Source organism: Cherax quadricarinatus, chromosome 83 (assembly GCF_038502225.1).
Source record: "Cherax quadricarinatus isolate ZL_2023a chromosome 83, ASM3850222v1, whole genome shotgun sequence".
In the NCBI taxonomy this organism is placed as follows: Eukaryota; Metazoa; Arthropoda; class Malacostraca; order Decapoda; family Parastacidae; genus Cherax; species Cherax quadricarinatus.
The window spans coordinates 9,743,701-9,754,678 of NC_091374.1; positions in this window are offsets into that span (position 1 = coordinate 9,743,701).

Sequence of the window (10,978 nt, forward strand, 5' to 3'; positions counted from 1 at the left end):
TGTTACTTAATTACTTACATCCAGCACTGGTATGTCACCGGTTGCTTAACACCACTGGTACCCAGCACAAGTACACCAATAGTTGCTTAACACCACTGGTACCCAGTACCAGTACATGAGTAATTGCTTAACACCACTGATACCCAGTACCAGTACACCAGTAGTTGCTTAACACCACTGATACCCAGTTCCAGTACACCAGTAGTTGCTTAACACCACTAATACCCAGTTCCAGTACACCAGGAGTTGCTTAACACCACTGATACCCAGTTCCAGTACACCAGTAGTTGCTTAACACCACTGATACCCAGTACCAGTACACCAGTAGCTACTTAACACCACTGGTACCCAGTACCAGTACATCAGTAGTTTAATCACTGACACCCAGCACCAGTACACCAGTAGTTGTTTAATCACTGACACCCAGCACCAGTACACCAGTAGTTGTTTAATCACTGACACTTACCATCCGGTCAAAGACAGTTAAAACCACGCATACGGACGGACAAGGACACCTGTCCCCGCGGGCGTTCCGTATGTATAGTGTTCGCAGAACTGTAGAAATCACGCCATTTCCTGACAGATGGCGACGAAGCAGAAGCCGCCGGTGTATTTCCTGTCCTGGGCGGGCGTGTCCGGAGGCTGCCTTCACTTGTTTACCTCGCCAGACGGATATTCCAGCCTCCTGGTGACAACACCAATGTGGGAAAATTGGTTGACGGACGCTGTTAGCGGATTTTACTATCCAAGGTTTACTTGGATAGTGAAGTCATACCTGGTTCACTTGTTTGTAAAGTTATACCTGGTTCACTTGTTTGATAAAGTCATACCTGGTTCACTTGGTTCAACTTTGACAGACGGTGTTTAGTATGTATTCTGGCTTCAATATATAACCGTCCATTCTCCTGCCTCTACTTCAAATTGATCCAAGCTATATTGAAAATGGTATAAAATACCGACAAGTTGATGATTAAGACACATGTGCAACAACTAGGCATCTTTACTGGTGACACGTTTCGCCTACACAGCAGGCTTCTTCAGTCAAATGCAGAGGTAGCAGGTATAGTAGTGAAATGAAGATGTAATCAATCCATCAACCTTGGAGAAATAGTATTTGAGGTGGTCAGTCCCTGGCCACCTCAAATACTATTTCTCCAAAGTTGGACTGATTACATCATCTTCCACTATCTTCAGTACATAATCTAGGAGTTGCATCGTATAAAGCCACTGGATAGTGTCACGTCTTCATAATAAAGGGGATTCATTCATATATGGTAACAGTAATGGTATACAGTACCGACAAGTTGGTAAATAAGACATATGTGCAACACCTGGGTATCTTTATTCTGGAGACGTGCGCCAGCCAGTGTCTTCATCAATTCAATAGAGGTTATTTGAAGGTGGTGAAACTGGTGACAGTAGAAAACTAGGTAATCAGTCCTTCAGCCTAGATGAAGGTGTTCACCACCGTAATCTTGACGAATCTGAAGCCTAGAATAACAAGAAAAGGCACAATACCGTGACTGGAACAATACACAAATAACCCGCACACAGAAGAAAGGAGCTTACGACGACGTTTCGGTCCGTCTTGGACCATTTAAAAAGTCACATTAACGAAAAAGAGAGGAGGGAGTGAATATAGGCCAGCAGACAGGGACGGGACAAGAGAGGTAGCAGTGGAGGTGGTAGTAGGAGTAGTAGTGGAGGTAGTATGTAGTAGTGGTGGAATCAGTCAAATACTAAGAAAGAGGAGCGCTGCAATGGAGCTAGGGGCCCACAAGGGAGCTAGGGGCCCACAAGGGAGCTAGGGGCCCACAGAGGGTAGGAGCAAGAGCACAGAGGGAGGAAAAATAATGAAGGAACATATACCAAAGGCAGAAGAAAGAAAACCCAAAGGAGAAAGAGGAAAGGGGAAGAGGGAGAAAAAGCAAAAGGAATCAGGTTAGGTCACGGGTGTTCTGAAGTTTGGAGCATTTTACAATGCAGTGGGAAAGGAAGGCATCTGCAGAGACGAAGCCAGGACTAAGATTCATACAAGGAAAGTTGTGTATAAGGAAGGATTCAACCAAACGGTGACTGTTAAAGTTAGACGTAGGGTAGACAGTTTTAGCAGAAGACCAGTCAATAGGATGGCTGTGATCTCTGACGTGACAGAAAAGAGCATTGTTGGTGTCGGCAAGCCTAACATTACTTTTGTACTCCCTAAGTCTGTCAGAAAGAGATCGGCCAGTTTCTCCAAAGTACTGAAGAGGACAGGAGGAACAAAAATAGAGTAGACACCAAGAGTATCTATAGAGGGAGGAAAGGTATGAACGAGATTAGTGTGAAGAGTGTTAGTCTGGCGGAAAGTAAGTTTGATGTCTAAGGAACGGAGAGAGTTGTTGACATTAGAAAGACCGGAAATGTAGAGAAGGCAGAGGACAGAAGAGTTCCCAGGAGTAGAGAGTTTGGGAGAGAAGAAAGTCCGTTTAGCAGATGAGAAGGCAGAGTCTATGAAATGGGAAGGGTAGCCAAGACGGGAAAATGAATTATGTAGAGTGGAAATTTCTGATTCGAGAAACTGAGGATCACAAATTCGGAGAGCACGGAGAAGGAGGGAGATAAGAACACTTTTCTTGACAGAGGAAGCATGATAAGAAAGGTAGTGAATGTACATGCCACTGTGCATAGGCCTGAGGTAAACGGAAAAGGCAAAACCTATATCTGAGCGGTGGACATGAACATCAAGGAAAGGAAGCAAAGAATTAGATTCCCATTCAGTTTTAAACTTAATGGAAGAGCCAAGAAATGGTTGGAAGAGACTAGAGTCATGAGGCCACAGAGCAAAGATGTCATCTACATAGCAGAGCCAGAGTGAAGGGCGCACATCAATAGTAGGAAGAAGAAAAGTCTCGAAGTATTCCATGTAAAGATTATCAAGAACAGGAGAAAGAAGAAAGCCCATAGTGACACCGAAGGTTTGAGAATAGATCAAGGAAGACATCAGTAGGCATAGGGAGATGAAGAACCCCTTCATTGGCCTTCTCTCTAAGAAAATTAAGGACATCATCAAGAGGGACATTAGTAAAGAGGGACTCAACGTCATCTTACAGGTCGGGAGAGAGCGAACTCGTTCGATGAAGTCTAGAGAGTGACGAAGGTGAGCAGGAGAAAAAGTACCAAGAAAGGGAGTGAGAGTTTTGACCAGCCAAGAAGCAAGATAATAAGAGACAGAACCTCTAGAGGATATGATAGGGCGCAGAGGAATATCAGGTTTATGAGTTTTGGGAAGGCCATAGAAATAGGGCAGAGAAGGACAAATGACACGAAAACGTTGAACAAGGTCAAAATCAGGAGGACAGAAGTCGGAGAGAGTCCTTAGTTTCTTGTTGAAAGTTCTCTTGATACGATCAAGAGGGTTGGAAACGAGAGGAGTGTAGGTATGTGAGTCTGAGAGCAAGACATCAGCTTTACGGAGGTAATCCTCGCGATCAAGGAAAACTACCGAATTACGTTTGTCAGAAGATAGTATGACAATGTTAGTGTTAGATTTAAGAGAAGAAAGAGCAAGTTGATAACGGTGAGGAAGGTGGTGGTTCTTAGAAAACAGACTATCAAGAGCAGGGAGTAGAGCGCCACGAAAAGTGGACAAGTCAGGAAGATTCTCTCCTTTTCGTTAGTGTGACTTTGTAAATGGTCCAAGACGGGCCGAAACGTCGTCGTAAGCTCCTCTCTTTTATGAGCGGGTTTTTTGTGTACTGGAGCCTATGTTAGGTAAAATTTGTCAGGAAACAGGACAAGCGTTTTCTGACGCAGGTCTTAGTCATACGATGACCAACAGCTGGAGCTTTTGGTCATCTGACCGAAGCATGAAGATGGTCGCTTATATAGGAGTCAGGTAAGGTGCAGCAGTTGAAAGCATGGTCATCGGGGGCGGGGCCCACTAATGGAAGTAGGTTATGTTCATAACTCGTACACTTCTTGCTCTCCTTTTATTAGTTTCCACTTTCCTAATTACCCTCTATTTCTACATCCCATTCTCTCTATCCACTGGTCCTCTTTCAACTTTCCAAAACAAATGGACTCTTAGTGCTTGATTATAATTATAATAATGATAATCAACAGCAAATGGACCTTGAAATCTTCCTTCCCTTTTTCCATTTACTCTCCATTCTTCTCTCTCTTTTTAAGCCTTTTTGGCCTTTTATCCCATCTTTGCTCGTAACTAGTTAGGATTTTAAGTTTCTCTAACGTCCTTCAAAACTGTCGTAAACAGTCAAAACTTTTGAATCTTACATCAGTCGCCTGGCTGAAAAAGCCGGACCTGGCTGGCTTGATTGACGGCTCATAACCTGAGTTGCCTGGTAAGAAAAGCCGGACCTGGCTGGCTTGATTGACGGCTCATAACCTGAGTCGCCTGGTTAGAAAAGCCGGACCTGGCTGGCTTGATTGACGGCACCTGACCTGAGTCGCCTGGTTAAAGAAGCCGGACCTGACTGGCTTGACTGACGGTGTTGCGTCCGAGGCGGGCATTTTGTAAGTTACGAAATGCACTGTAATTACATCTTCTCTGAAGAGGCGCTAATTGCTAATTAAGACGACTAAATTAAATACATCTATTATGCCAAGTCACTCTGGTATGTACCACATTTCCCATCCTCTCTCTCTCTCTCTCTCTCTCTCTCTCTCTCTCTATCCCGGAGCCGACTTTGGGCTAGGTTCGTCTGGTGCTTGCCTGGTGAAGCTGGCTGTTGCTGGTGGCCGTCCACTGGCCCACAGACCCATCACAGCCTAATTGATCTGGCACCTAGTGGAGATACTTGTTCATTTCCTCTTAAAGGTCTCTGCACTTGTCCCAGCAGTGTTTCTGATATCTTCTGGTATGACATTTAATAGTGACGTTGATACAATGCTTTCCTAGATGAATGGTTTAGAATAATTCGATTTAGAGAGAATTATTTTACACTTCCTCCCATATCTTTCACTCCAGTATATTGTTATAGTGGTGTGCAGATTTGGGACAAGGACCTCAAGTACTTTCCACATTAACATTATCATGTATCTCTCTTTCTCCTCCGCTCCAGCGAGGCGTTCCCAGTAATATAAATGTTTTATTGGCTTCGTGCGGTTTGTACATGATGTTTGTATCTGTTCCGGCTCTGATATCTTCCCTGCCCTGAACGGGGCCGCTAACGCCAAACAATACTCTAAACGAGGGAGCACAAGAGATTTGAATAGTGTCATGTTTGCACTGTTTCCCATGTTATGAAGGTTCTCATTATCTGCTCCGTCATTTTCCTGGTTGTCGTGACATTTGCCTTATTGTGTTTTTTTGAAAGAAGTCAGCAACATAACTCCCTAATCTTTCACGTATTCTTTTCATGCTCATTGATGATCCTCTTGAGTTTTGTATAGTGTCCCTTTTGAGTTCTTCATCCTTTCTATATGTAAGGAATTGGAACTTATAAGTACTGAACGTCATATTGTTCACTGCTTGTATCATCCTGTAGTTTTTCCGTGTCTTCCACCTAGGTGATTTTCATGATTATTTTGGTACCGTTAGCAAGTGATAATACAAAACTGCGGCGAATGTTTTTATCAATGTTTACTGTGAGGATAAGAAACAGCAGAGGTGCCAGTACAGCGCCTTGGGTACTGAGCTATTTTACTACTCTGATGCGAGATTTTACTTTGATATTATTTGTCTTCTGTCTTTGAGAAAGTTGAAAATCTATTCACCTACTTTCCCCGTTATGTTTAAGGCGCCTTATTTTGTGTGCTATCGCCCCATGATCGCATTTGTTAAACGATTTTGCTAAATCTGTGTATACTACATCTGCATTTTGGCTTTCTTGCGATGACTCCGTAATTCTGTCATCGCGGTTTAGTATTCGTGACCAACATGATCGCCCAGTTCTAAAATCATGCTGGTTTGGTTTGTGCAGATTATGCTGTTCCATAATTTTTTTTTAATCTGGTGTCTCGTCACTCTTTCGAAGAATTTTTTGATATGGGATGTTAAGGCTACTGGTCTATAAATTTTGGCTAGGGTTTTACTGCCTCTCTTATACAAAAGGGCTATGGCTGCACTCTGGTATTTCACCTAAATCTAAGTTTTTCCTCCACAGGATACTTGGTGGTTGAGTTAGTGGTACTTTGCATTTTTTTTTATAAGTAAGGAATTCAACGAATCCAGTCCAGATGCTGAATGAGCAGACATGTTTTCTATTTTTTCGAATTCTGTGAAATTAGTGCAAATGTCAGTTATTTGTACTGCGCGGCTTTCATATGAAATGAAAACGTTTCTGCATTCTCCATCCCGCTTTTGTTTAGTGGTTTGCTGAAAATCAACTCATATTGGTCTTTTGGAATTTCGCTCATTTTCTGTTCATCGTGCGTATATGAATCTCTTGAGATTAATGGTCCAAGTGTACAGGTAGTTCTAGGCTTGGAATTTGCATATGTTTTGAAATATTTGGGGTTTCTTGCAATTCCTGGATGTCTTTTTGTTCCCATTGTGCTTCTTCTGTCTGGTACGAGAGCTTAAGTTCTTGTTCGATCTCGGTGTTCTCTCGGCTAAGATTATCTTTCCTTCGTTGTGACATTCACATTTTTAAGTAATTCGGTAACCCCTTTCTTCCTTTGTATATACTTTTAAGCTCTATTTCTAAATTTGATCCTCTTCCAGGTTTTCTCAGTGGTATGTATTTAATGCAGACCTTGTATGCTTCTGTGTTCAGCCTTTCCAGGCACTGATGAGGATTTAGGGTATTCATAATTGTTCCCCAAGTTATGTCTGTTAGTTCTTTGTTAATTTTGCCCCAGTCAGTTTTTTTATTATTGAAATTTAATTTATTAAACATCCCTTCTGATACATTATTGTTGGAGTTCCCCGCCTTTGAGTTTATACTCTTTTCTACTTCTATGATGTTGTGATCAAAGTATATTGTGTTGGTGATTGTTATGTTTCTGATAAGGTCCTCGCTGTTTGTGAAGATCAAATTCAGTATATTTCCGTTTCTAGTGGGATCTGTTATCTGTTTGTTCAATGCAAACTTTTCTAAAAGCCTCACTAGTTCCCTGGCACGTACAGTACCTGTTGAGCTAGTGTACTTCCAGCATCTTATTTCTGGTATAATGTTGTGATGAACAATTTCCATTTACATTTACGAGGTTGAAATCCCATAGGAGGATAATATTTGGTATGGGGTTTTCAAGTCTTTCAAGACAGCTATCTTTCCTCCTTATCTGATTTGTGACTTTCTCAGCCGTAATACTAGTAATGTTACGGCTGAAGAATTCACTCACTCTAAGCCTATACATACCCTCCGAGTCCATATATTGTTTGTAATGGCTTGACAAAGATCCTGGAGAGCGAAACGTTGTCACAATAAAATGCCACATTAGTTGCACTTGTGTCATTTTACCTAACATATTCTCGGTTATTCTATCAACATTAATACAATTCCTCAGCCGTTGCTGACCGTGGTTTATATACAAGAACAATAACCAGATTCCTATTTTCCACTGTAATACCTAGAATTTATACTGTATCATTTGATGAATTCATTAATTCTGTACAACAAAAAGTATCATTCACACAGAATCCTGAACTTTTCCCCCGGACGAGTCACAATGATAGGAAGCTACATTTCCTGTCAGATTAGATGGACTGGCCATATGTAGAGCCTCTCAGAGTGCTTTGCCATCCTTCCTATCTTCCTTCAATGACCCCAACAAGACGGTGAAGTAAATTCTACCAGAACATATACGCAATCTCGGCGATTCTGGCAGAAGTGGATGACCCAGCTACCACATCAGCAGGACACCCTTTCAGCCTACGAGAAAATCGCCTACGAGTGCACTTCACTCAGGCGAGTATCTCCTAAAAGTTCCCATCTCAGTGACTGGCACATACGTGAACCCATAGAACCTTCGTATTGCAGTGGTTCTCAGTTGACCATCACAGTCTACATGGTATGAACTGTTCAAGTTCCAGACATCAGCATGTTGGACACAATGAATTACCAAGATCACCAAGAGAAGCCTAACTACATCTGTATATATATTTTCTTTTACGTTTATGAAACAAATATTTTATTTCAGAAGCTTAAACATTTTCTAGCCAAACATTGTCTATATTTTTCAATAAGAAAGTTTTTTTCCTAACTAATAAACAGGTTTTCCTTTGTCTTATTACACACACACACACACACACACACCAGGAGCTCGGACTCGACCCCTGCAACCTCAACTAGGTGAGTACAACTAGGTGAGTACAACTAGGTGAGTACAACTAGGTGAGTACAACTAGGTGAGTACAACTAGGTGAGTACAACTAGGTGAGTACACACACACACACACAATCACACACACCCATAACACTAGAGAATAGAAGGACCCAGGAGAATAAGGAGAGCAGTCGTAGAGCCAGAAATGAATATGCACAGGTAAGAAGGGAGGCCCAATGACATTACGAAAATGACACAGCAGCGAAAGCCAAATCTGACCCGAAGTTGTTGTACAGCCACATCAGGAGGAAAACAACAGTCAAGGACCACGTAATCAGGCTGAGGAAGGAAGGTGGGGAGATCACAAGAAATGACCGCGAAGTACTTGAGGAGCTCAGCATGAGATTCAAAAAAGTGTTCACTGAGGAGACAGAAGGGACTCCAGAAAGACGGAGAGGTGGGGTACACCATCATGTGTTGGACACAATACATACAACCGAGGAAGAAGTGAAGAGGCTGCTAAGCGAGCTAGATACGTCAAAGGCGATGGTGCCAGATAACATCTCTCCATGGGTCCTGAGAGAAGGAGCAGAGGCACTATGTGTGCCACTAACAACAATCTTCAACACATCTATCGAAACAGGGAAAACAGCAAATGTAGTCCCAATTTTTTAAAAAAGGAGACAGACACGAAGCACTAAACTACAGACCAGTGTCACTAACGTGGAGAAGATCATCAGAAGAGTGGTGGAACACCTAGAAATGAATGAGCTTATCAACGACAACCAGCACGGTTTCGGGGACGGGAAATCCTGTGTCACAAACCTACTGGAGTTCTATGACAGGGTGACAGTAGTAAGACAAGAGAGATGGGTGGGTAGATTGCTTTTCCTTGGACGGTAAGAAGGCTTTTGACACAGTTCCACACAAGAGATTAGTGCATAAGCTGGAAGACCAGGCAGGGATAACAAGAAATGTACTGCAATGGATCAGGGAATACCTGTCGGGAAGACTACAGCGAGTCATGGTATGTGACGAGGTGTCAGAGTGGGCGTCTGTGACGATCGGGGTTCCACAGGGGTCAGTCCAAAGACCAGTGCTGTTTCTGGTGTAGGTGAACGACATGACGGAAGGAATAGGCTCAGAAGTGTCCCTTTTTGCAGATGATATGAAGTTTATGAGAAGAATTCAATCGGAGGAGGACCAGGCGGAACTACAAAGGGATTTGGAGAGGTTGCAGGCCTGGTCCAGCAACTGGCTCCTGGAATTCAACGCCACCAAATGCAAAGTCGTGAAGATTGGGGAAGGGCAGAGAAGACCGCAGACGGAGTACAGTCTAGGGGGGCCAGAGACTACATACCTTACTCAAGGAAAAGGATCTTGGGGTATGTATAACACCAGGCACATCTCCTGAGGCGCACATCAACCAAATAACTGCTGCAGCATATGGGTGCCTAGCAAACCTAAGAACAGCATTCCGACATCTCAATAAGGAAACGTTCAGGAGCATGTACACTGTGTATGTCAGGCCTATGTTGGAGTATGCAGGACCAGTTTGGAACCTAAACCTAGCCATGCATGTAAGGAAATTAGAGAAAGTGCAAAGATTTGCAAAAAGACTAGTCCCGGAGCTAAGGGGCATGTCCTACGAGGTGATGTTAAGGAAAATCAACACTGGAAGGCAGGAGAGATAGGGAGGATACGATAACGACATGTAAAATACTGAGAGGAATTGACAAGGTGGACAGAGACAGGATGTTCCAGAGATGGGACACAGAAACAAGGGATCACAGCTGGAAGTTGAAGACCTAAATGAATCACAGTCACAGAGTTTTCAGGAAGTGGAATAGTCTGGGAAGTGATGTAGTGGAGGCAGGATCCATACATAGCTTTAAAAAGAGGTATGATAAAGTTCATGGAGTAGGAAGAGTGACCTGGTAGCGGCCAGTGAAGAGGCGGGGCCAGGAGCTGTGACTTGACCCCTGCAACCGCAACTAGGTGAGTACGAGGTGAGTACACACACACACACACACACACACACACACACACACACACACACACACACACACACATACACACAAAGACAGGATGCTCCAGAGATTGGACACAGTAACAAGGGGACACAGTTGGAAGTTGAAGACACAGATGAATCACAGGGATGTTAGGAAGTATTTCTTCAGCCACAGAGTAGTCAGTAAGTGGAATAGTTTGGGAAGCGATGTAGTGGAGGCAGGATCCATACATAGCTTTAAGCAGAGGTATGATAAAGCTCACGGTTCAGGGAGAGTAACCTAGTAGCGATCAGTGAAGAGGCGGGACCAGGATCTCGGACTCGACCCCCGCAACCTCAACTAGGTGAGTACAACTAGGTGAGTACACACACACACACACACACACACACACACACACACACAGATATCTCAACCCTTTTAATTCCATGCAGAGCCGGGTTCAGCACACATCACTCAAAGAACTTTACGTGTGAGTCAGCATACAGGTGATTCTGTGGTGGTGAGATATCCTCTCCCAAAAATCAACTTCACCAAAACCCACACTTCACCAAGAATCAGCACTTAAAAGGTTTCCCTAAGGTTCCTCTGGTGCTGGTTTTTGGTGAATTGTGAGATATCCGTTTGCATTGGCATAAGGGTAGGTCACCTGACCAAGAACTTTATAAGCAAACAGGAAAGTAGACAGACTCTTGTCTGGTAAGAACCATGTGGACGCCGTATCCACTAGACTTCCACTGTAAAAAAAAAAAGAGTAAC